The following is a 27,533-nucleotide window of genomic DNA, read 5'->3' on the forward strand; positions in this document are numbered from 1 at the left end:
TACATGACCACAAACATGCTGGCTCAGATGTTATTGGACTTTGTCAATGCAAATGCTCTGGCACAGCTAGTCAGCAAACCCACAACAGGCTCAAATGTCCTGGACATATTACTCACTAACATGAGAGAGCACTGCATCCCCCCAGTGTGATGTCCTCCCTGGTAAGATCGGACCATGAAGCAGACTCATTTGATGTAATTATAAGACCAGATACCCCATTAAACTTAAAAATGCCTAAGAATTTTTCAAAGAGAAACTATCTCCTATTAAGTATTGATATATAAGAAGTTTCAAATCCCCCTCGAATACAGATACCATGGACTCCTATGCAGAGGTATACACCAGTGCCCTGTATAACCACTTAAGCAGTTGTGTAGAATCATCTGAACCTAGCCAGAGTAAAAGCAGGTCTTGTCGAAAAAACAAGCCACTCTGGTGGTCCCTAACATAAACAGGCTATACAATAAGAAACCAATGTCCAAGAACAAGAGGGAACTGGCTCAGCAGAGGAAGAAATCCCTCTCTAGCTTAAACAAACAAATTAGAGATCTTGTCAGGTCCTCCAAAGCTAATTATTAAACAAAAATAGCCTCCCTAGCTAAGGATAATCACAAGACATTCTTTAATTATGTCTAAAATTTAAAAGGGATTATCCAGCTATGCCCTGAATTGGTCATAGATGACATCACCCATTCTTAACTGGAAGTAATAGCCAACCTGCTAGCTGACAGATTTGAAGCAAACTTCACTCCCCTGTCCATTACAGTGATCCCCCGAAGTATACCTGCTACCATTCTTCAGCCTATTATCTCAAGAGAGCAGGTTATCTCAGCCCTCTCCAAGGCCAAAATCATGGAATCAATGGGACCAGACAGCATCCCAGGTTGTCTTTTAAACAACTTAAAACATGACATAGCAGACCCACTTGGCCTCTGTTTAAATACAGCCTGTGAACTGGCTATGTTCTGGTGGAATGAAGGACAGCAACTGTAATCCCTCTGCACAAAGGGGGACCATCAACTGACCCCGGAATAATAGGCCCATAAGCTTGACTAGCCTCATATGCAAGGTCATATAAAGAATCATTATGGACCTTATTAACAAGGATATAAGTAATCTCCAAACTCTGAAACCAACCCAATTCAGATTTGTTTAATGTAGATCACACCTGTAAACATGGTTGACTTCCATAAGAAAGTCACCAAGGTCCTAAACGAGGGAAAGACAGTGGACACCACCTATCTTGACCTATCCAAGGCATTTGAAACAATCCCTCACTCAGGTATTATAGAGAAACTCTCCCAATTGGGAATTAACCCCTACATTACCAGATGGGTAGCCAACTGGCTCACTGACAGGATACATACTGTCAAAGTGAGTGACTTCACCTCTAGCAAAAGACCAGTCGCCAGTGGAGTACCACAGGGCTCTGTGCTGGGCCCCTTACTGTTCAGAATTTATTTCTCAAAAGTCCAGGCAAACTTGGATGGCCTGTGGCTGACCAAGTTTACAGATGATTGCAAAATGGAAGCAATCATTGAGTCCACCAATGATGTTAATATACTTCAGACAGGTGCAGGTACTCCACGACTATCGAAGCCAACCATCAACCAAAAAAAATCAAATATTTTCTACTTGAACAGCAAAAAACTTTATTCCATGGGTTGTTAGCGCTTTCGCTATATATATATATATATATATATATATATATATATATATATATATATATATATATACACACACACATATATATGCTCTTGTGTTTTTAATAAATATTCATATGCTATTTACCATCTGAAATGTTAATAACAGTAATAATCTATTACTATATTCATTTTAGTGTCAATGTTATTTTTGAATTTTTAATTTTCACAATGTAAGTTTCTGACTTTTTATCTATTTAGAAGTTTCTGACTTTTTATAGTTATGTTTTCACACAAAGGCTTTCATTGGTTAACTGTTTAATTGATTTGTATTTAAATACAAAAGTGATGAAGTGTTTTATTAAAGTCTGAAGAAGAGTCCAGAGTAGACGCGAAAGCGCGAACAACCCATGGAATAACGTTTTTTGCTGTTCAAGTAGAAAATATTTGATTTTTTTTGGTTGATGGTTGGCTTCGATAGTCATGGAGTACCTGCACCTTGATATTGACATTTTTCATTTGGGGACATAACAGGTACCTTACCCTGAGAGATCTCTGTTTATTTATCATACTTCAGACAGGGTTAACTCAGACAAATGATTGGTGCCAAAGCCACGGATTAAAGCTAAATGCAAAAAATGCATTATTATTTCCTTTGGAAAAGCTGCCATCCCTGCTAATTACATTATAGACAGCACCCCCTAGGTGTAGAGCCGGTGGGATGTACTCAGGGTACTCAGGTTGATAGCAACCTGAAGTTTGATCACCACGTATCCACAGTAGTAAGGAAATCATTCCATGTGGCACATCTTATAAATAAAGGCATCACAACTAGGTCTAAGGAAGTTATAATTCCATTCTACTCAGCCCTCATCTGACCAATAATTGAGTTACAATGCTACCTTTTGCATGTTCCTCACCAGATTCCTGCAACAATTGGAGGGACCACAGAGGTTTCTCACCAAGAAATTACAAGGTACAAAAAACAAGCCTTACATGGAAAGACTGAAAGCTCTGTCACTGTATTCCCTCTCTTACAGGTTGCTAGAGGGTGACCTGTACCTATCTTACAGGGCAGTCTCTGATCCAGACTTGATGGAAATGGTACACATTTGTAAATCAAACTGCATGAGGGTCACTTGCTTCAGGGATCTTAACCTAGCCTCTGACATGAACAGGTCATGTTGGAGAGATAGAGACATCTCCCAGAGACTGCTACTTCTCTGTAACAAGCTTCCAATTCACATGAAACAGAGCACCTCCATTACCCTTTTCAAACGCAACCTAGATCAATGGATGGGTGACCACAGATTCACTCCAGAGGTAGTGCCCATGTCCCTCCTGGACAGAGGAGGTCAGTATTAACCACTATAGACCATTACCTCTGCAAAATTCACTCACCTAACCACCGACAATTGGGGCAAGATGGGATAAATATGGCTAGGCTTGTAAGGGCTCTAGGGATGTTAGCCTAGTAACCTTCTATGAATCTATGAACCTATGAACCTGTCATGCATTCTTCTGTTGTTTTCACAAAGAGACTGTCATTATAGTCAACTATATTTTAGGTTGGCATACTAGAAGCAGCACAAGCAGTTTGAGCTCACCTCCAAGACAAAGAAGATGAAGCAGGCATAAAGGATGTACTCACACCAGAATGTTGCCCATCTGACCTTCTGTTCTGGGGCCTATTGGTTGGTTGGTTTGCCTTCCTTCCACCAAAATCCTGCTCATGTGAATAATCCCAATTGCTTTTCTTCATTTTTCTTTACATTTCACCAACTCATTCTTAAATGTCTTGATTTTATCTTGCAACAGATTATGACCCAATTTATCTTTTAACTGTAAGTTGTTGTGTCTTTCGGCTTTCCAGGTTAGGTGTCACCACAGCGGAACTCCAGTCCGCTAATGATTGGCAGTAGATTTTTACATGCCGAGTTACCAGCCCTGACGCACAACCTTCAATGAAGGTATGCCCATTCACACATGTCTCTACACAGAAGATGCTCTAGCTGAGAATCGAACCGGACAGCGTCTTACTGTGAGGCGACAACGCTACCGCAGCACCACCACCACAGTAGTAATAAAACCCTGCTTTATGGTGTTATCCTCAATAAACATGGAGACCCATTCTAGTGCACATCAATGAGTTGCAGTGATCCAACATCTGGAAAATTCTCCCTTGATCTGCATTACTCATATCAGAAAGGAAAGAGGGAGTTTTAAAAGCCCGCAGACCATAAGGATAATCAACATATGCAGAGGTTGTTAAGAAACCCTAACCTAAACTTCCTAGACACTTCACTAGTGAGCCTTGGCTAGCTATACATACTGCTACACCTAGACTTGTATCCTCACACATCTCCACAACGAGTTGATAGTAGTGCATGTTTTCACCCATAAAGCCCCAAAAGCCTGCAGCTTCCAGTGATAAAGGTGTAGTTATTGGTAACTCTTTAGTTAGATACATAGATTCTGTCTTCACCAGGCTGGACAAGGAGAGTGTAACAGCTGACTCTCAGGTGCCAGAATTTGTGATGTGATTAGAGCCCTCAGATCCTTCCACCCTAAATACAAATATGACTCCTGTTTGCCTATGTATCAGGTGAATAATCTAAGGAGTTCTTCCCTTGGAGAGATGCAGAGAAACATGAGGGAGCTCTATATGTATGCATGCATTTATGTAAGTATGCATGCATGTATGTGTCTAGGACAGGTAACACTCGTCTTAAATAGCATTCAACCATCATTATGAATGATTCTGCAGTACATGGACAAAATAATTGGATTTAATGATTGGATAAATAATTGTGTGTCAGCATGGCAGAAGATAATTAACAAGGTAAACTGCTTTGTCAAACATGGACTGTACTTCTTTGCTCATGGCTTCTGAATACCTGCTAAAAGTTTTGTAGCCCCCATAATACCTTTTTAGACAATGTCCTATCCTGGACATGCCAGCATAGCAAAATTCCAATTTCAGTTACATTAGAATGGCTGTGCTTAACACAAAGTGTTTAAATAAGAAAATGTGTGGACTTGAGACCTTCCTTAGTTTTGAACACATCCTTAAGTGCATTATTACTGAAACTTGGTTTCAGTGTATTGATAACTCTCCCTATGTACCTCAGCTCAGTGCTTACCATTCATTTAGTCACATTGGAAGCTGGAGCGGTCATTTATATTTATCCACAATCATCTCATGCCAAATTCCACAATACAAATCTTGAGCTTTTTGAAGTACTGGCCACCTTAAATGAAAAACTGCTATCATATCCTTGCAAATTATAGGTGTCCTTCTGTGTCTCCTGCTACTCATGTTTTACACCTTATTTACATGGAAAATATATATATTAAAGTCTGTGCACTGATTTCAGGTGACATTAACTATCATTCCATTAACTGGCATACCCATACTACCAATAAGTATGCAAAGCGTTTTGTTTTTTTAGATTTTGTGAATATCTATTTCCTAGACCAAATTTTATATCATTCCTCCAGCAGCACAAATGTTCTTGAACCTGTCCTCACTGATATTGTCCATGCCATGGGTGACTCTCCCCCTCTGGCTAAGTTTGACTACGAGGTTGTTATCTTCTCTGTCAGAACTAATACCACTTCAGCCAGAATCATACTACATTCAGAGACTATTCCAAAGCAAGCCTCCTACTGTTCTTGCATAACCTAGGTAAAATTCAGAGTAGTGCTCTTATTGAATGAACTGCTTGGCATTCAGCTCTGACCTCTTCCCCCATCCTAACAATTGCATAAAGGCATCCTTTCCCATATGCCAGAAATATAATGGAAATTCAGAAATAAATCTTTATAGTAGAATTACCAGCAAAACAGATTGTATAATAAAAGGTAGGTATATATAGGAAAACCTCCTTGCCTCACCACAAAAGGGATTGAAAATAAGTTTACAAAAATCTCAGGTACTCCATTGTAAGACTATTTATGAATTAAAATTGCCACCCTTGCCAAATATAACCCACAAAGCTTTCCTTATCTAAATACGGAATTTCATATGAAACATTCAGATCTGCTCAGAGGAAGATCTAACTATTACACTTATTCTGCTCCTGGGATCATCACCAACATCATTGCCAATAAATTCAACTCCAATTTCATCCCAGCTACCCACCACTCAGTTTCTCATATGACCCACCTGGCCACACTTTCCCTATAATCACACTTGATCATGTCTTAACAACTCTGTCAATGACCAAAATATCACTTCCACAGGTCCATGAAATGTGGCAGGATATAATAAACACCAAATACAGCTTTGCTCAACCCCTTTAACCTATTTAACTCATTAATGCCTACATCTCTGACAAAATATCACTTCCACAGGTCCGTAAAATGTGGCAGGATATAATAAACACCAAATACAGCTTTGCTCAACCCCTTTAACCTATTTAACTCATTAATGCCTACATCTCTGACAAATTATCACTTCCACAGGTCCGTAAAATGTGGCAGGATATAATAAACACCAAATACAGCTTTGCTCAACCCCTTTAACCTATTTAACTCATTAATGCCTACATCTCTGACAAAATATTACTTCCACAGGTCCGTAAAATGTGGCAGGATATAATATACACCAAATACAGCTTTGCTCAACCCCTTTAACCTATTTAACTCATTAATGCCTACATCTCTGACAAAATATCACTTCCACAGGTCCGTAAAATGTGGCAGGATATAATAAACACCAAATACAGCTTTGCTGAACCCCTTTAACCTATTTAACTCATTAATGCCTACATCTCTGATTGTGCTGTGTTCTTAAGCATGGCTGCAGCACTAATTGTATGGGCTGCCTCTTCTCATTCAAGATAATAGTATTTGAAAGGCAAACTGCAGAGGAGTCATTTTGTGTGGCAGTAATTGAATAATGGTACTGAATTTGTGATATTCAGTTGCATGATGAAGCACAGTGAATGTGAGAAAATTACTTTAACTAATATATTCAAAAACCTGGTCTGGTTCAATTGAAAAGAATTTCTCCCATTTAATTGTTCTTGTTTCCTCTTAGCTCTAGACAATTGCTGTCTAACCTGCCAGCAGATAGAAAAGTGACATGTAATTAACTGACTGCTGGCATTAATGAGTTAACTTTAGCCCCTCCTCTGGAAATGTACCCAGATGCCCGGGGAATTGCTATAGTGAGCTCACGACATTAAAGTGGCCCCACCACAAATCCATAAGTCTCACCAGTAGCATCTGTAAGGTCAATGAATGCAGCATAACAGCTTTCATAAATGATGACATATGGAACCTGCTGTCCCATGATCCACATCAATTTAGCTTTGTTAAAGGTAGATCCTGTCTACTTATTCTAATTGATTTTTATTATAGGGTCACTGAAGCCATACATATGAGCCAATCTGTTCACACTGTTTATTTGACCTGACTAAGGCATTCAATATGATTTTCCATAAAGGTATTATTGACAAAGTTCAAATAACTTAACAATAATCCCTATGCTGTCTGGTTCCATGGCTCAGATGGATGGAGCCTTTAACACGACCCAGATGTCTGTGGTTCAGCTAGTGGTCCTGGAACTGGAGAAACCAGGCGGGGGGGGGGGGAGAGAAGTGAAGGGACATGACAACATTGTCAGTGGTGCAATAGCTAGCACACTTGCATTTGGTGCAGAAGGCTGTAGGATCTGTTCCCACACCAGGCAGATTGATTGCTCACACTGCAGTGCAGCATAAAGCAGGTGCCGTAATCCTGAGTTTGCCATTTTTCAGATGAGATGTTAAACCTAGGCCTCATCTGCCAGAGTTGGTGGTAACTCAGTTGGATGTAAAAGATACCACAGCACCTATCGAAAAGAATAAGGGTCCTTTATTATACAACTATATATAATTTACATGCAATTTACATATTTGCATGTTCATATTAAATTTACATTCCTCCATTACTAACAAAAAAATGTACATTTGTATAGACCCCCCCACTCATTTTTCCATAACCACCATTTGATTTTCTGTATTATGTTTGGTAATACCCATTTTCCATTAAACATAATCTCATTCAGTCTTTCATTCCATAGTATCCATATAATACAAAATATTTTTCTATCTAAATTACTAATGTATTCTTCTATATTTCCCATAAAATCCATATTCAATCATATCCACATTTATCTCTTTATAATCTCTTAATTATTTTTCCCATAAATTCTTAACCCTTTTACATGTTAAGAAAACATGTTGTGCTATTTTTACTTCACCACAAAAATGACATCCTTTCATTTACTTTTTTATAAAGCATATTTCCTGTCACTGGTAACTTATTAATTTGTAGCCACCATAACAATCTTGACATACAACATTCTTCATACACCATTTGTTTCTTTGTTTTATGGCTTTTACATTTTCTTCTGCTAGATGTCCCCATGGATTCACATAGGTCCATAGGTTCATAGGTAGGTACTAGGCTATTGGCCCAAGGGCCTACGTAAGCCTAGCCAACAAAGTTCTCCTGACTTAAGCCACCCAAGAAAGTTATTTTCCGGTGCCACTGTCGAGCAGAGACACAGAAGTGATCCCCAGGGTGTATTTCCTATTTCCCATCCACTCATCAAGATTTTTCTTGAAGAGTTCTAATGAAGAACTTTGCTTGACATAGATGGGTAGCCAGTTCCAGAGTATGGGAAGTCTCTGGGACAGGAATTTATCCCTCCAGCATGTCTTGTTTATTGTGGTGACAAGATTTAGGTCCCTAGAGCGTGTAGCTCGGAGGGATTGGGATTTCTTTAGGTGTAGTATGTCCAACAGCTCTGGGTTTGACATTGCTTTATATGTTAGGCAGAGATCACCTCAGAGTAGGCGATATGCTACGGAGTAAAGCTGGAGTTTTTTGAAAAGGTCAGTGTAGGGCATTTGTTTGAGGCCAGTAATCCTCTTTGTGAGGTACTTCTGTGGCCTTTCCAGCTGCTGCAGATGTCTTGTAAAGTACATTACAAAAGGGACGTTGTACTCTATAATGGGTCTAATGAGTGTCGAGTAGAGGGGAACAATGACCTCTTTTTTCCTGGATGAGAACCCTTTTATGATGAGGTGTGTCACGTAGAAGGACTTCCTGACTACTGTGGTGATGTGACTATCAAAGGTTTCTATTTCTCTAAGAATTCCTAATCTACAAAATTGTCAGCTGCATAGATACTTTTCACAGTACCTGGTAGTCTAAGTGACTGTTCCTTGCTGTGCAGTTATTTAACTTGGCTCTTCCCGCTCCGTTCTGCCCTCGCTACGCTCGGTTTTCACTTTGCTCCTCTACCCTACCCCATCCCCTCCCACCCCTAAATCACTCAAATTTATCTAAGCCTAACCACTCCCACTCACATGTGTCTACCAATCACCACCTGTACAATTTTGAATGATAAAGTAGCCCACATTTCCACACTAATTCTAATCAACACCCATCCATTGCTCATATATATTAACCTTTAACCAATTCCTACCCTTTTTACCATTGCAAAATGCTATCCATAGCTGGCCTTAGGCATAGGCCAACTAGGCGGCCGCCAAGGGTGCCGCTCTAACAGGGACGCTTTTCCAGTATTTATTTAATGTAGTTAGACCAGTTGACCTAAGGCCACTCCTGATGCTATCAATACATTGATGCTATTACAAACACCCTCTTGTTTCATACACATATAACAGTTGTCACTCTCTATAATCAAAACAGGCCAATCTCCACTATACCCCCTTCCCCCACCATTACAATACAACACATATCCACCTACACATTCAGCTGTTCTGACCTCCCACATAGTCACCCTCCTATCTGATTTAATCCCTGCTCTGCCACATACCCACAAACTCACAACTATTACCTCCCCCTCCAACATCTCACAACACACACTAACCACACACTGTTAGTCCCACTCTAACAATCTCAACATGCTAATAAAGCATGCAATGTTACATTCACTAAAGCACACATCATTACATCCACTAAAACAAACATTATTTACTACCTTATCTCTCCACACAGCCAACCTATTCACACTAGCCCTTATTTATTATTTAACTAACTTCTACACCCCCATCTACTATGACCACCCCACCAACTCCATCACCAACTCTCCATTGCCTATAACCCACCAGTACAACTCCCAAATTTCACCCAACCTCTACAGCAACACAGAAATAGACTACCTCCCACTTAAATACCACCAATTTAGACACAAAAATGAACCACTATTTAGAAACCACAAACAACTAAGCAAACTTATAACAACTTTATTTCATATATTATCAAAACTAAAACTCAGTGGTGACATCCACCCCAACACTGGTCCCAAGACTACCAATAAGCAAACTAACACTTACACCTCAATCAACTCCACTATACCCCTTCACCCCAAAGCACACTCCCTGCTGTTCCTTAATATAAATTTAAGAAGTATACTAAACAAAATCCATGACCTCCCTGCACTAATTGACTTACATTCCCCTGACATAACCATTTTGACTGAAACTTGGCCTAAGCCACATGTCAAAAACAATGAAATACTTCCCCCAGGGTTCAACATATATAGACTCGATCATCAAAATAAATGTGGAGGAGGTGTAGCAATGATGTTTAAACAAAATCTAGCCCTAGAAGTTATCAACACCACACTTCCTACATCTAACAATGCAGAATTACTCATCACCAAACTGAATAGCAACAAGAACAAAACACGTATCATAGTAGCTATCTATGTCCCTCAAAGAGATAACACTCATACTTCACTGGCTATCCACAACCTTCCACCAAGAAACCACAATTATGGGTGACCTCAACACTGACTGGTCCACCTATAATTCTAATAATCCATCCAGTTTCATAAACCTATATGGTTTCTCCCAGCTCATACAAAACCCCACAAGAATAGACAAAACCTCCAACAGACAATCCATCCTGGACTGGACTCTCACAAATAAAAATAACACACCCCTTCTAGCAGGATGCCTCTCCATTAACATAAGTGACCACCTACCCACATACCTAATCAGAAACAATCTTAGTCCACCTAGACAAGTAGTCTATAGGCTAATCCACAGCAAGAAAACATTTAATACCCACATTTTCAACTCCCTCTTCCAACAAATTAACTGGTCCTCCCCTCAAAACACTACCACTAGATGACACTGTTCAACACTTTAACACTACCTTCCTCAACATCCTAAACAGCCTGGCCCCCTGCAGAATAGCTAGAATAAAATATCACCATACACCCTGGCTTAGAAACAACACCAAAGACATTCTAAAAGAAAGGGACAAGGCATGGGAACATTGGCTAACTAACAAAAGCAATGACAACCTTCTACTTTTCAAACAACGTAGGAATAAAGCCAAATCCCAGAAAAAAAGCTGACAAAAAAGCCTACTGCATCACTGCACAGCAAAGAAACAAAACAACCCCCAAAAATACTGGGCCACTATAAACAAATTCCTGCAACCTGGTAGTGCATTCACCCTCAGTCCTACTAAGCCCCCATCAAATGATGACAGTGCTACACAATTCAATTCCTTTGTCATAAACACAATTCACTCACTTATTGACTATGACCAAAACATCACTACTACAATCCCTGTAGCCAACAATGAGGGTGTAAACTCCTTCTCCTTTAACCCCGTCCCAACCCACACCATAAAAAACTACTCAGTAAGCTCAAGCCCACCAGCCTAGCTGCTGACAACCTCCCATCAGAATTCCTCAAAGCTGCCTCTGAAGTCAAAGCCTACCCCATTTCTATCCTCATCAACTGCTCTCTCTCTGAGAACTATGTCCCACTAATCTGGAGAGTCTCCTGTATCACCCCGCTGCATAAAGGTAGCAACTCTACCGAGCTTACTAATTACAGGCCCATTGCCATTCTTTCACTGCTCTCCAAAATACTAGAAGAATGTATTCACTCCCGGCTTCTAAACTACCTTCTCTCCAATAACCTCCTCTCAAACACACAACATGGTTTATGGCCCCACCACAGCACCACAACCGCCCTCTTCAGTTTTTCTAACACAATAAATGAAGACAGAAATCAGAATAAATATGTCTCATCTATCTTTCTAGATCTCTCAAAGGCATTCGACACAGTTTCACACCAAAAACTGCTGTCAGAACTGACCACATTACACCTCGGTCATTCTTCCCCAGCTTGGTTCCACAGCTATCTAACCAGACACCAGCAGGCTGTTAGATGGCAACAGGAACTATCATCTTTGCTCCCTGTTAACATAGGAGTTCCACAAGGCTCCATATTAGGCCCCCTACATTTTACCATCTTCACAAATCAGCTCCATAAATCCGCATTTCTCGCCTCTGTCATCCAATATGCAGATGACTTTACCCTGATATGCTCTCTGACACACCTATAAGCTATAACATAACAATCCTTTCTAGAAGTAGAATCCTGGCTAACACTAACCTCATACTGAACCTAAACAAGACCAAACTCATGCTCTTTCTCCCCATCAAAACACCCAATCCCACAGCCACTTTTCAAATCCACTCCTCCAACAACACAATTATAAACACCAGCTCACATACCAAATTACTAGGTGTCACAATTGATAGCAAATTAAAATTCGACCTACACCTCTCTCAAACCATTAAAAAAACACACATCAAACTAGGCTCTCTTTACCAAATTAATCCTTTCCTAACTAGCCATTCGAAACTAAGCATCGCCAGGACTCATCTCTTATCTACTGGTATCTATGCTCCTCCCATCTTTACAAACCTTAACAAAACTGACTTTACCAAACTTGAATCAGCCTATAATAAAATAGCCAGGTTTGCCACTAGCTCCCCATATAGGTCTCACCACTGCTCTGCCCTACAACAAATAAATTGGCTAGAATTCCCACAACTAACCTATACCCAACTTGTCTTTACTTACCAACTAATATACCAGCCAACTAGAACCCCAGCCCTACAACAATTACCCCAACCATATACCAACACTCGGCAACTCCGATCCTCGCACAAAACACTCCTCCAAGTATCCAAAAGCAACAACAAAGCCGGGGATTAACCATAAAGTATCTGTCTTCTTCTTTATTTAAACCTCTACCATCTTCTAACACTATTAAATCTAACTCACACATATTACACCATTCTAGCATCCCAGTCCTTCTCAGTACATTTATACTATTAACAGTGATCGATAAAATTCTAAGATTATGCGCTTCCCTTCTCCTTAATTTGCAATACATTATTTATAAATTTCCTTTCTTTTTTACCTTCAGACCTACATCCTGAAATTTTCATTTCGTCTTTAACCCTTTTTCCAAACAAACATTTCTTTTTAACCATTTCCAATCTATATCTTCTTCTTCACTAACTTCTGATCCACTTTCCCTCTCCCCTTCCCCTTTTTGTATATTAATTACATTTTCATGTCATTACTCTCCTTTTTATCTTTTTGTTGTTTGTCTTGTTGCAATTGCTCTATATTATGTACCTTTTCTCTATTTTGTCTTTCTATATTATATTCTAACATTTCTTTTTCTCACAATACATCCATAAATGTCATGCTTGCATTTATAACATTTCTTTTCACATTTTCTAGCATCATGACCATTTTCCCCACATAAATAACATTTCTTTTTATCACAGTTACTCGCACAATGTCCCTCCCTCTAACAGAAAAAAACATGTTTGTGGTTGTCCTCAATACTTAACAACAGCTCTATGACCATCAACATTAATCATACTAGGAATATGTTGTAAATTTTAGTCCACTACTATCAGTGCAACCCTTAATGTTCATAAGTTTTTTCTTTTGTTTTTCTCTTTATAATTAATTTTGTATTTGCAGTGTTTTCAATAGTTTTTGTCCTGTATATTTATCTTTGCTTATCTTTGTTGGGGCTCTTTCCCCTTGGGTCTCCACTGAAAATGGATTGCTTACTATCAATACAATGCATACAGTTAATAACCTTTTATGTTTTACAATTATTTTGTATTGTGATTGTTATTTAATATTTGTATATTGTCACTTTATTTCTACTTATGTTTGCTGGGGCTTTTCCACTCGGGTCTCCACTGAAAATGGGTATGTTTACAGTTGGACTAACCCAGTTAACAAATGTGAAATAAATAAATAAATCTGCAATTTTTCCATTTTCCATTTTCAAAATGATATGCATTCCCAAGCCCCTATCCAAAGTCCTCTGTTATCAAGTACTTTAGAAATGTCCTTAGCTTCTTTGCAAAAGTTCTTTAATAAATATTTTTAACAGTCTCATTCTCAGTCTCAGTCCAATATTGTATATTAACTTTTTTGTGTGTCTCATGGAAGAAGGTTTTTGCAATATATTTATTCCATGAATATTTTTCTTTTCTTTTTTTTCATATTCTCCCAAAAAACAAGTCTAATATTTCATCAATCAGTCTCAAAGAAAATGTCACAATAAGTCTCTTTTTTAACCAAAATAAAAGCTCTTACCTCTTGTGCCTTGATTCCTAAAGGCACAACAATATTGTCTCATATTTCATACCTATCAATTTCTGATTCTTTTTACTCTGAATTCTTGCTGCATACTTCCTTCTTTCCATTTCTTCTGTTTTCTTCTTTTCCCTACTTTCTTCCCTCTGTTCACCAATTACTAATCAGCATCTCCTTTTCTTCAATGCTTGTCTCTCTTCAGTATTTATCCTTTTTATCACATCTCATCATAATAAACCCTTCCCTGTCTCTAGCTCACTCTGATTTAAAATTTCATAGGTTGATATTAGGCTATCGGCCCTTGGGCCTATGCAAGCCTAGCCATAACAATTCCCTGGATATTTCTTCCCACAATATTTACTTCTCTGGGCCCCTGTCTAGCAGGGCGACTGACATGATCTCTGGAGTGAATTTCCTATCTCCCATCCAATCATCAAAGTTCCTTTTGAAGGGGGCCAATGAGGCGTTCTGCTTGACATGTATGGGCAGTCTATTCCAGAGTCTGGGGAGTCTTTGCGTCAGGAACCTATCCCTCCAGCATGTTTTGTTCATTGTGATGACAAGGTTTAGATCCATGGAGCGTGTGGCTCTGAGGGATTGGGATTTCTTTAAGTGGAGCATGTCCAACAGCTCAGGGTTTGACATGGCCTTATATGTTAAGGAGAGATCGCCTCTGAGTAGACGATATGCCACAGAGTATAGCTGGAGTTTTTTTAGACAGTCAGCATATGGCATCTGCTTTAGGCCTGTGATTCTTTTAGTGAGGTATTTCTGTGGCCTTTCCAGCTGTTGCAGAAGTCTTGTGAGGTACATACAAAATGGGGCATTATACTCTATAATGGGTCTAATGAGGGATGAGTACAGTGGGACAATGACCTCCTTTTTTCTGGATGAAAAGCCCTTAGTGATGAGGTGTGCCACATAGAAGGATTTCCTGACTGTTGTGGCGATGTGGTTATTGAAAGTGAGACCACTGTCCACCTGTGTCCCTAAGTCCCTCATCACACTTTTGATGTTTAGCGTCCTGCCACCTATGTTGTAATTCATGGGTACATGTTTTTTTCCAAAGGGGTAACTATACATTTCTTGGCATTAAGCTTGAGCCCATGGCTCTGGCACCAGGCATCTGTTTCTGTAAGGCCTTTTTTGTAGAATATCCACATCATTTGGGGATTCAATAATGGCTCCCAGTTTGCAGCCATCTGCAAACTTTGTTAGCCAGAGTCCCTTAGTGTTGGCCTGTACTTCAGAGAAGTAGATGCCAAACAAGAGTGGTCCCAGGACTGAACCCTGAGGTACTCCACTTGTCACTTGTCTGGAGATGGATTTGGAGTCGTCTACTTTTACAGTCTGGGTTCTATCAGTAAGCCAGTTGGCAACCCATCGAGTGACGTAGGGATTTATGCCCAGCTTAGTAAGTTTATCTATGATTCCAGAGTGGGGGATGGTGTTGAAGGCCTTAGCGAGGTCCAGATAGGCCGTGTGGACCACCTTACCCTCGTCCACAGCTCTGGAGACTGATTAGAAGAAGTCAATCAGATTCAGGAGACAAGATCGGCCCTTCACAAACCCAAACTGGGTGGGGTCCAGTGTTTGAAGGTTGCCAATGTCTTTGTTTATAAGTTCCATGATAATGAGTTCCATGCCCTTGCAGATCAGGCTTGTCAGACTGATGGAATGGTAGACATCCAAGCCGGATCCTCCTTTGTAGCTGTGCGCCACTCAGTGGGCATGAAGCCTGAGGTGAGGCTATGATTAAACATGACACTTAGATGAGGTGCCAGTTCATTTTATAGTTCATGTAGTACACAGCCTGGGATGTCATCTGGTCCCATGGATGCTGTATTCTTAGCTTTGGAGAGTGCGGTTTCTACCTGTGTGGCCGTGATTATCGGAATTTGGCAATCTTTTGGTATTGAGATGGGCCCTTTAGGGGGTGAGAGGGGGGTGAAGTTGGCACTAAATCGATCTGCCAGGATATTGGCAATATCTTTGGGATCAGTATATTTAATGCCATTCTGTTGTAGCTCAGAGCAGATCTGAGCAGTGCCATTTAGATTCTTGACATAACTATAGAATGCCTTGTGGTTGTCTTTGGAATCTTTGGCAATTTTATTTTCGTAACTAGCTTTTGAGGATGTTATGAGGGATCTCAGCTTCTTACTGAGGCTGGTGAGGGAGTTTTTTGCATCCTGGGATTTTCCTCTTTTCTGCAACAGTTTCTTCCTTTTGTTGTATAGTTTGTTTATAGCAGGGGACCACCAGATTGGCTTCCTTTTTTTGGAGAAGAGCATCTTGGTTCTATTTGGGATGGCACGATTCATGCACGAGTGGATGTGCTCCTACAGTGCCTTAGTGTAGGATTCTGCAGTCGAACTTACAGATCCCATCTGCGTGGGCTTTGTGAAGTTTGTCACTTCTGACTTCAGTAGCATGAAGTTGGCTTTGGAGAAGTTTTCTAAGGAGGTTTCCTTACTGGGAGGTGGGGGTGGGATGTGGATGTCAAAGGTGATTTGCTTATGGTCAGACCTGACCAATGAGGGGGTGACCACTGGTGTGGAGCATCTATCTTCCATGTTGGTAATGACCAGGTCTAGGATATTGGCTCCCCTGGTGGGACAATGGATTAGTTGATCCAGGGCATTGGAATTTATGAATTCCAAGAACCGTTGGGAAAAGGAGTTGGTACCCGAGTAGTTTTCCAAATGAATGGCAGGGTAGTTGAAATCACCCAGTATTAGGGTGTTTGGTTGTATCTCAATATTTTCCAGTATGTTTAGATAGGTGTAGTGAGAATCTTGGGGCATAGTGTTAGTTGCACCTGGAGAATTTCAGATGCATTGTGTTGGGTAACTAGCCTGGAGGTGTGAATATCCTTGGTGAATATGGACACTGCTCCACCTTTAGTGTTTCGGTCTTGGTTTTGTGGCCGAAAAGTGTGGTAAGAATTGTAGCCTCGTATTGCAGGGGTGCTCTCTGGAGCCTTGAACCAGGTCTCAATTACTGCACAGATATCGATGTTCTCCATTTTTAGGAGTGCCTTGAGAGAGTGCATTTTGAGGTTTAGACTTCTAGCATTGAGTAGCACTACCTTCAGATTTTGCATTTCTAATATATCATCCCACAACCTTCCCAACTATGAGGTTGTAATAACAAAATCTTCCTTCTGTCGCTCCTCACCCCTTGAATCTCCAAACAAGTTTTTCTGACAATTGTCTTCCATGTCTACTATTCAATCTCCCTCTCACTTCTCCACATCAGTTATTTCCATCTCAGCCTCTGAAAATAACTGTAAGGAGTCGGCATTTGCCTCTACTCCACATTCTCCTGTTGCCATGTTTTGCATGCCATTCTCCTGTCCCCCACTGTACCAGGAACAGAATGGATGCTCTCGGTCATCAGCTGCACATAACATGAGTGTTGTAGCGGTAGGTGAGTTCCCCAATGCCTTAGACAAATTTCCATTAGTAGTATAAATACCACCTTTAGTCTCCCTTGAAAAGAGGTTATTAGCCTAGTGGGACTAACCTAGTCAACAAGCGATAGATAAATAAATAAATAAATAAAATCATCTCTCCCAGGGGAGAGGAGCATGGTGTACACTCAGGAGCACATGAATCAATATGATTCTCTCTCTGGTGGGAACAGGAAAAAAACACCACTCATGCTTCCCAGGAGGGGGGGGGGGTCCTTGGAAGCATGTTCTTTGAGGAAATGAGAGGGACAGCCTTTGTGGCCAGCCCAGTGGATGACATCCCCCATAGTTTAGCTGAGTACATGCTTGTGTTTACATCTATCAAGCAAAAAAAAAAGCTAAACCACCCTGGATGGCTGCCTGAATGATGACTTCTCTCAACCAACTCCTGACCCAGTAATATGGAATGAATGGGTTGATTGGTCAGGAGGGGCTGATGACTGGAAGGCAGTGTGGGTAATAAAAATTACAAAAAAAAGTTAACTGACTGACAGGGCCTACAGAAACAAGATTACTTCTTCCACAGAAATGAATGTCACCAGTGGAGCTCTCCAGTGTTCTGTCTTGGGCATCCTCTTCCTTGAGAGCTACTTTTCCAGCTTTAAGGCAGATGTTAATGGATTATGGCTTACTAATCTTGCTGATGACTGCAAACTGGGTGCCATCATATGCTCCTCTCTACACCGGTACTTCATTGGGGCATTGCTCAATTTAATATTTGGTGTACAATCCACAGATTAAAGCTTAATGACAGAAAATGTAGTGTGGTCTTGTTTAGTAAGTTATTAATCTCTAGCTCAGACATCATTAAAAATACTTCTCTTAGTATTGATTCAGTCATTAGGCATCTAGGGTGTCTTCATCCACAATGAATTACTGTTTGATCACCATGTGTCGCTCATTGTATGCAAATACTTTTACTTGACACAGCTAATTTCTAAAGGCATATCCTCTAAAAATAAGGAGAACATAATTCATCTTTATATTTCCTTCATCAGACCCATCATAAAATACATTGCCTCCTTTGACATATACTTCTCTAAGCATCTTGGCCATTTAGAAAGACCCCAAAGATTCCTAACCCATGGAAGTACTAGGCTAAAGTCCATAAGCTATTCTGATAGATTAAAAGTCTTATCACTATACTGTTATTCATAGTGGCTCTTACACAGTAATCTGTGCATAGCCATCCATGCCATGAAAGACCATTCCCTGCTTGATCTCCTGCACCAGAAACACTCATACCAATGACCTTTACCTTAACTGACATATCAGTAGGACTTTCTGGCTTGATATATTTCTAACCCAACATGTCCTCTGTTTCTGGAATAAACTCCCTCTATGCATCAAGTAAGTCAACACATTGGCTGCCTTTAAAATGAGCCTGGACAATTCAATGGATAATCATAAATTCACTCCTGAGTATATAGTATGGCATTCCTTCACCAGGAAGCCTAAAATTAGTCCTAGCATATTGGGCTTAGCTTTCTAGCTTTATCAATGGCCTTCTTGACCACATGCTTATTTTATAGCTATGAACCTCCAAATGGACCAACTGACATTATATATACTCTGTTTTATTTTGATACTTTAAATTTGGTGTCACCTAATAAAAATGTGCATGAAAAGATTACTTACCACATGGTTTGGATGACAGACTTAAGTATGCCATGCTCGAATTTGACACGTGCTATAATGTAAAATTACAGAATTTTGATTTCAGTGATTGAGCTTGTAGTATCTCAAGAATTTGTCTTTTCCTCTGTTGCTGATTAAACCAATACATTGAAAGGCAAATTAATTCATATATGCTTACAAAATGAATGGCTTCATGACTGATGAAGTAAATTTGTATTTATACAATAAATGGCCTACTATTCCTATTCTGTTTATTTTTCCCCCAAGTACACAACTCTGGAGAAACAACCTTTTAGATTCACAGTATGTGGGTGTGGGTGGTAGACTCATCTATTTGCAATTTATGTTGAAAGTACAGTGAAAGCTGTGATTCAAAATATGTCTCCCCATGTTAAAGATTCAAGTAATTTTTATGTAAATAAATAAACTTAATGATGTGTTTTATAACATTTGATATATCTTTATATACTGTTATACCATCCTGATGGGGTATAGCAATGGTTAGGGACACAGTATCTTTGAAATCTGATCACAGCAGTGACCAGAACAGTTATATGTGTGTTTTAGACGCCATATGTTATTTTTATTTAAAATCTGATAACATTTATGTTTTAGCTTTATTAATAACACAGCTTATATCTTTGCCCATCCAGTTAATTGAAAAGCTCATTCTATAGATATTTATACAAATTGTCACAACCATTATGTGGTTTATATTGATCTATACATGAAATGCATGGCATTTTATGCCAAGAAAAGTATTAAGAAGTTTTAAATTTAGTATTCATAAGTATTAACATGAGATAAAGAACACAGACATTAATCACCTGTACATACCACATGTGCACATTCAAGACACTGGTGCAAGTCATTGTTTTTTTTCTTTATGCCAAGCATTAGAGAAGGCTGCTTTTTCACCTAGAAGTGGAGATTTATTTAACCAAGTTGAATACACAGGGTGGTTTTGGCGGACTTTTATAAAATAAGAACTAATTTACATTCTGAAATGTAAGAACTGAATGGGACCAACAGTCAGCAACCTCACGATAAGTCATAAGTTACTAATGGAAAACAGTTTGGTACCTACAATGATCTGTATTTTACAGTGAGTAAGAAATTTACACGAAATGAAAAAAAAATGGAAATGAAAGTTACACCTACAATGTTTTCGTCTGCCTCACTCACATTATCATAATTAAACATTTTATACCTTCATGTTTGATGGTGATTATGCCCTATCCTGCAGGAAATCAAAATATTCATTATTTTAATTAGAAGGTCCAAACAAGTACTGCACAAGTTTTATATCATAAGCAGCCACTAACATATGCAAAGTGGCAGCAACTGCATTAAACTGATGTACTATGCAGGAGTCATTGTGTACATGGGCATGCACATGAGCAGTACATTGCTGAGCACGCATGCACATGAGCAGTACATTGCTGAGCCACACATGCACATGAGCAGTACATTGCTGAGCCACACATGCACATGAGCAGTACATTGCTGAGCCACACATGCACATGAGCAGTACATTGCTGAGCCACACATGCACATGAGCAGTACATTGCTGAGCCACACATGCACATGAGCAGTACATTGCTGTCACACATGCACATGAGCAGTACATTGCTAAGCTACCTCTTCTCACATCAGTGAGAAGATACAGAAAAGAATCAAAGGTCCATAACACACTCACACTATTTAAAATATGTAAGATATTTGCTTTTTTTAAATAGTGTCATTGTATAATACAGTATATTACATTAGGGTATGGGTAATGCAAGTAAACTACCAGTTGAGTTTGATCACAAGTTTTCCTCCAGTAGCAAAACTACACCAGGTATGGGTAAATTCTGAATTTCACACACCTTAATGTGATACATTGCTCAAATGATACATCTGGTCTAAATTAAATAGTTACAAACAAGCTTTGGCTGAAATTGAAGTCATAAGCCATTACTTGTTTTTAATTTGACAAATGTATTTTTTAAGAGATTGTTACTTATGGTATGTTTTATCTTGGGGAAATTATTGTGCACAAAAATATAATGTTATTTGCCATGAAACACAGCTCTAGATTAGAAGCTGCCGAATGTTGTTATTTTACATCCTTTTTTCTTATGGCTTTCTATAACTATGTTCTTTTTGTTGTGGCCCTTGGTTTTATTTTTTCCATGGCATAAGCCAGTCCTTTAACTTTACATACATGGGGGGTACTACCCTTATGTACAGAGCCACATTCATGCAGAATTTTATCAGAAATCAGAAGATGTTTAGTGGTTAGTATCTCTTTAAATATTCCCATATTGCATTGGTAGCACCCATGTCGCAAGCTCCCTAATGAGACACCAATAACATATTTTTTCTAACAAATACTGACTGTGTACTTGTGCATTCCCACTCATGCATTCAGTTTCTCCCACACCATGGTCACTAGCCATATTAACATGCCGTATTTTTCAGTGTCAGTGATTCACCAGGTAGCATACTTATGTTTAATGTTGGAAAGATCAAAAAGGTAGGAGTCCTATCCCCACACCAGATAGCTGTAATCATGTTCCAGTACTGAGACTATAATGTAAGGATGTTGCTGCGGCTGCCCTGTGGAGGTGCCAGCCTTGGTCCTGAAATATTAAATTCACAACTGTCTGTACAGCTACCACCTGCAAAGCAAATGGCAAATACTTCTCAGGATCTTTTCAGAGTGGATTGTTGTCATTAATATTGTCTTTCACTTTTTAACTGTACAAAGACACTTTAGCATTCACGCGTATGGTACAATTCAGCAGTCCTGTCTTTTATTTCCAACATAAAATGCACTTTTTTGTGTTTTCACAGTATCTCTAACAAGTCCCTACATAACCCTACCTGATCTAAAATACATCTAAGGTAATTTTTTTTTTGTCTTTGGCCAAGGCAAGGTTAGTATTATTGCATTTTTTTCTTGGCCTGGTATCCTCCCCAACCCAAATGATTACAGTCTTGCAAATGTAATGGGGGGTTGCAATTATTGTGCATTGGCAGTCTTTATTTAGAGTTATGCCAATACAAGTAGTCACAGTAACTACTTTAACAGGCTGCAACACCAATATCTTCTAGTGTATATTTTTGCAAATAATTCCCTTTGCATTAGCTGAGTATATCAAGTACTAACAGCAGAGTAAAACTCTTAATTAGGCTCTTATGATGCAGAGAATGGAATAAAGGCCCCAGATATGGAATTAATTAATCTATTCTGTTTTTGCTCAGCTGTAAGTACATATTTATGCTAGATTCTAGTGGTGCTGTTACTTCCTTAAATATTTTACAGAAATAAATAGCATTTATTCTAACTTTGGCTCTGTGGTCTCTAACGGACAAAAAACGGACAGCCTTGCAATCTCAGCTGTTGTTAGACATTGACTTTCTTTGATGTTTCAATGGCAGACCTGAATCGTGCCAAATGTATGTCCAAAATGAATGTGTGTGATAAATATATAGCAGTATTCATTTTGCCAAGGCAAATGTGCCAGTGTTTCTTTCTTGTGTGCACCTTAACTTGCTATCTCTGTGGCAGGGCCTTAGTAGAAAGCTTTAAGTCTTGTGACTGACTGCAAGGTCTAGGCCACACTTGCGAAAAAAAGTCAGTGCTGGTCACTGTTGCTTAATCAAAGAAAACTAGAAATGGTAAATAGCCAAACTAGTCAAAAGCTTGTCTGTGCAAGACAATAAACAGATGGGGTGTCTGAAGGAAAATGAGATGCTAAAGAAATGTTTGCAATTTTAGGATACAAAGTTGCAGCATCTAATTCCTTTTTTATTTACTATGCACCCAGCCAACAAATAATGCCTTCTATTAGTGTAAATCTGAGGTGTGGGAGTTAAACTTTAATCTGAGGCAGCTACGTAAGCTAGTAAAAGTGGCCACTTGCTTAGTTCTGTCAGGTCTGTTACATTTAACAGAAAGGTGTATTGGTTGAATAAACAGACCATTCACATACAGAAACTATAGTACTCCGATCACTTATCTCCCTAATGTGTATAATACTGTTGTTTCATGCAATTAAAAAAAGAAGACTGCTTATCCAGAGTGTGGAGTTAGCCAAAATGGCTAAACATTTAGTTATCTTTATAAAAGGTGGGGGTCTACAGAATCATATCTTTGACATATGCCTCATTAAACTGAAAAAAAAAGCAAAAGTAATACAAGAACTACAATTCCACTTGGCAGTTCAAAACCCAGTTAAGGAACATGAGTGATTGTTCTTGGTCCTGGAAAACAGTGAACTGATGTGTGACGTTAGATGGCACTGCCACTGAAACACTATATCAGCATGCGGCAGCGTGGTTTAACAAAGGTAGATGAAAATGGACCATTTCATCAGGACAGACGTATAGAGATTTAAAGGGCAAAATGGAAGAATGGAAAAAGGCCTGAGAGGAGTCCTCCAACTGAGTCTGAGTCTGGGACAGCAAAGGGGAAGTACTGAAAGGGTGTGTTTGGTGTAGAAGGAATAACAGGGACAAAGACCTATTTTTCTAGTCAGGTTGAGGATTCAATATAATTCAAAATCATTGCACTCATGAAGATGAATAAATATAAATAACAGTGTCTGGGTGTAGAAAAATGGAGCCCTGACTGTGACTTAAATGACTGAGGTTAATCTAGTGGACTCAGTCCCTAAAAAGCCACCTGAAGAGGTTGTAAGAAGTGAGAATTTTCCCAGTTTTCCTCTCCCAGGAGGAAGGCTGAGGTTTCCAGCAAGGTCTCTAGTCCATCGTGGAGACCAGGGATTCTGATCCTGCCACAAGTAATAGAGACATGTAGATTATTTGCAGCATTTATGTCATTGCCTGCTGGATGTGGGTTCAAGACTGAAGGTAGAGCATAATAAAAAATCTGAACCATATGAGGATAATAGATTAGCTCTTCAACATTCGTATCCCAGCTGGCTATGCAGCATTGGCCAGCCAATGGAGAACTAAATAAATCAGAAGGGGGATAGTCTAAGCAGGAAGGAACAAAAATGTGTAAAACAAAAAAAAAAAAAAAAAAAAAAAAAAGAAATGGGTCAAAAAAGAGGGGAGGTGTTTGGAAACTTCAGAAGGAAAGTTGGTAGCAGCATCAAGGTACAACAGTAGCCATACTTTCATAACTAATGGAGTTAAGCATGTAGACAAATGCTTTTTACCAGGTATGTCTGAGAATAAATGTGTATGAGAGATCAGGATGAAACCAGACTGCGCAAAGTGAAAGTTCACAGACAAGAAGACACATGAGGCTAATGGGTATGATGAAGAAATTTAATTACTGACGAAAGCACTAAGTATGGTTATCTGGGCAAAAGAAATGGTTATTAGAGAAAGAACAAAATGTAATCAGTGCGTTGAGATGTATTCTATGATTGGCTAGTAAGCACAGAGCACCAAAAGTCTGTTCCAGGATCAGTGCTATTTGGTATATGCATTACTAATACCGATTATGTGGTGCAAGGCAGAGGTACCCTGTTTGCCAGTGACACAAACTTGGTGGTGAAGGGTGTCAGTCTAAGCAAGAATCTCAAGAATCTGTTGACAGATTGGAAGAATGATTCAGAAAGTAGCAAACAGGTTTAATAAGAAGAAATACAAAGTTAGACACTTTGAACTGAGGAGGAACTTGAGGAGTAAAATACATTATATATATTTGTATACATTACAAAATATTGAGTTCACTTTCATTACCCATTATTTTAATCAAAACTGTATATACATACCAAAAGAAGACAAATTCTCACATTCTTACCTCTGAAGAATAGAAACATGTATAACTTTTCTTCCTGATTTCCTTAGTGTTAATGAAATTTTTTTTTTAACTTTTAATTGTTTCAGAACATATCTCTCAACTGTCCAGATTTTCACAGAATACAATGAAGCTTGTCTCGTATTTTTGGTCTGTTCTTCATAAAATGTGTCATCTTCTAGCACATCAGTTTGGACTGATGTCACTAAACACTGGCAAATATTTGTATTTTAGACTTTATATCCTTCAGAAAATGTACGGTGGTGGTGCTGCGGTAGCGTTGTCGCCTCACAATAAGACGTTGTCCTGTTCGATTCTCAGCTAAAGCGTCTTCTGTGTGGAGACGTGCATGAATGGGGGTACCTTCGTTGAAGGTTGTGCGTCAGGGCTGGCAACTCGGCATTTAAAAATCTACTGCCAATCATTAGCGGACTGGAGTTCCGCTGTGGCGACCCCTAACCGGGAAAAGCCGAAAGACACAGCAACATCCTTCAGAAAATGTATGCTGATGCAAAATTTGTGATTCTATAAAATGTCTTAAGTTTGCAAGAGTAGTAATTAAAATCTGTCTCTGATTTTGGGTCTTTGTACCCCCATTATTTCTGGCTTTGTCTAAATTTATTGTACTAAGAGGCTGAGAGGCATGTTTCAGAACTTTCATCGCCTTGTATTTATCTACCCTTAGCACAATGTTTAACATCTTTCCTCACTTCAAAATATGCACGACCTTTAAACAATTTTTAAATCAAACTCTCCCTCTTGCCTTCTTTCCACATTTTTTTTCGCTGCCTTAAGACTTTTCAATTTTATTTTATATCTTTCCCACACTTCCCTTGGAATTAAATTAACAAGGCACCTACTTGTTCACATGACCCCCTGCCAGCTATAATGTCAATACTTAAGTGGTACATTCTGTTTCACATCCATATACGAATGTTTCATAACATTATGGCCATTGCCCCAGAATCCATATTCTATGAACCTTCTTCCAGGGGCAGCCACATATAGACATTCCCTTAAAATTATCTGAAGTGATTTTGTTCTGCTATCACCAGCTGTTCCTCAAACATTTTCCATGTTTAGTTTCGTACTTGTGTCTCTTGTTTCCCAGGTAGAAGCAAATGGTCCATTGAACTCTCTCTCAGCTTATCCAGGGATTCTAGGCCTTGATATGTTCTGTATTCACTTTTTTTTCCAGTTAAACCTTCTTTCCCTGTTTTAAGATTAGCCTCCTCACTATTATACTTAACACCTTTTCAGTGTGATGCTTCATAATCCTTAAAGTTTGTATAGTTCCTTAAAATATTTCTCAATCTTCTTCCATTTTCCAGTCTATAACTTCTCCTTTCCTCCACCATGATTATTGTGAGTCTTACCTATTTTCTTTCACCATTTACCTTCACAGAATATATTCTTTAATTTCTGCATTAGAACTATGCCATCTTTTAATTTTCCTCTCTTAACTCTGTCCTTATTTCCCCTCACTACTCTTTGTTCTCTCTCCTCTACTCTTCCAAAATTATATTTTAAACTCTTCTTATTTGTACAGCATCCACCCATCCATCCATCCTGTACCCCTTTTTCCCATTTTTTGCACATGAGGTCAGGGTGTCACTTCAACAGTGACAATAATCTTGAGCCAAGGTTTATACCCCCGGGTGGCTAGCCTTACTGTGGTAGAACATAGCATATATAAGCTGTTATTTTCACTTAACACATCTGAGTAATTATAAATTCAGTCTTCAGTCATGCTTTATCTTTCCAAAAATGATTAGGGACTACCTTCAGTTTAGGTATTTCCACTTTCCACCTTTTTCTGTTTTCTAAACGTAACCACCATGGTCAAGTCTGTATCATTAATTCCAACTTAAGAATCACAGTTTAGATAGTAAGCAATATAATCTGTGTTGGATCTTTCTAACCTTTTATCCTGTGTCCATTATAATTTTTATTTTCTTGATACTTCTCCCTTACAGTTTTACCTTATTTAGCAAGATTACATTCCAGTTTCCAACTCATATAACAAAAAAAGCACCTTTAATAAAAATGCCTTGAATTATCTACTGTATATTATTTAATCTTCATACCCCAGTGAAAACACAAATTAATTTATCTCACATTTTGATACTGGAATATCTCTTCCACGATTAACATTTTTTTATCTTGAGATGTAACACTTATACCTGTCTTATTCTCTGCTTTTCTGGATTGACAGAAAGGATTCTCCATGTATCTGCAGATTCATTCTGCTCCTTATGTCCTTTCTGTTCACAGTTCTTGAGTCCTGCATAACACATAAGCTAAACTATTTCCTTACTATTGAACCTAACAATAACGCTTTGAATGGACCATAATTTTATTTATTTATTTATTTATTTTATTTTATTTTACATTTGTTTACCAGGAAAGTCCAACGACTTGAAACAAAGACAATTTTCAGTGGATGCCTGGGGAGAAATGCTCCAGACACATGTCTTTGTAACCATTTATGTTTATAAATAAACTGTTCAGGTTGTCCCCCCTTCGTAAACAATAATTCTTCTTCT

The sequence above is a fragment of the Protopterus annectens genome, chromosome 11.part0 (assembly GCF_019279795.1).
Source record: "Protopterus annectens isolate FY-2018-M chromosome 11.part0, PAN1.0, whole genome shotgun sequence".
Lineage (NCBI taxonomy): Eukaryota > Metazoa > Chordata > Ceratodontiformes > Protopteridae > Protopterus > Protopterus annectens.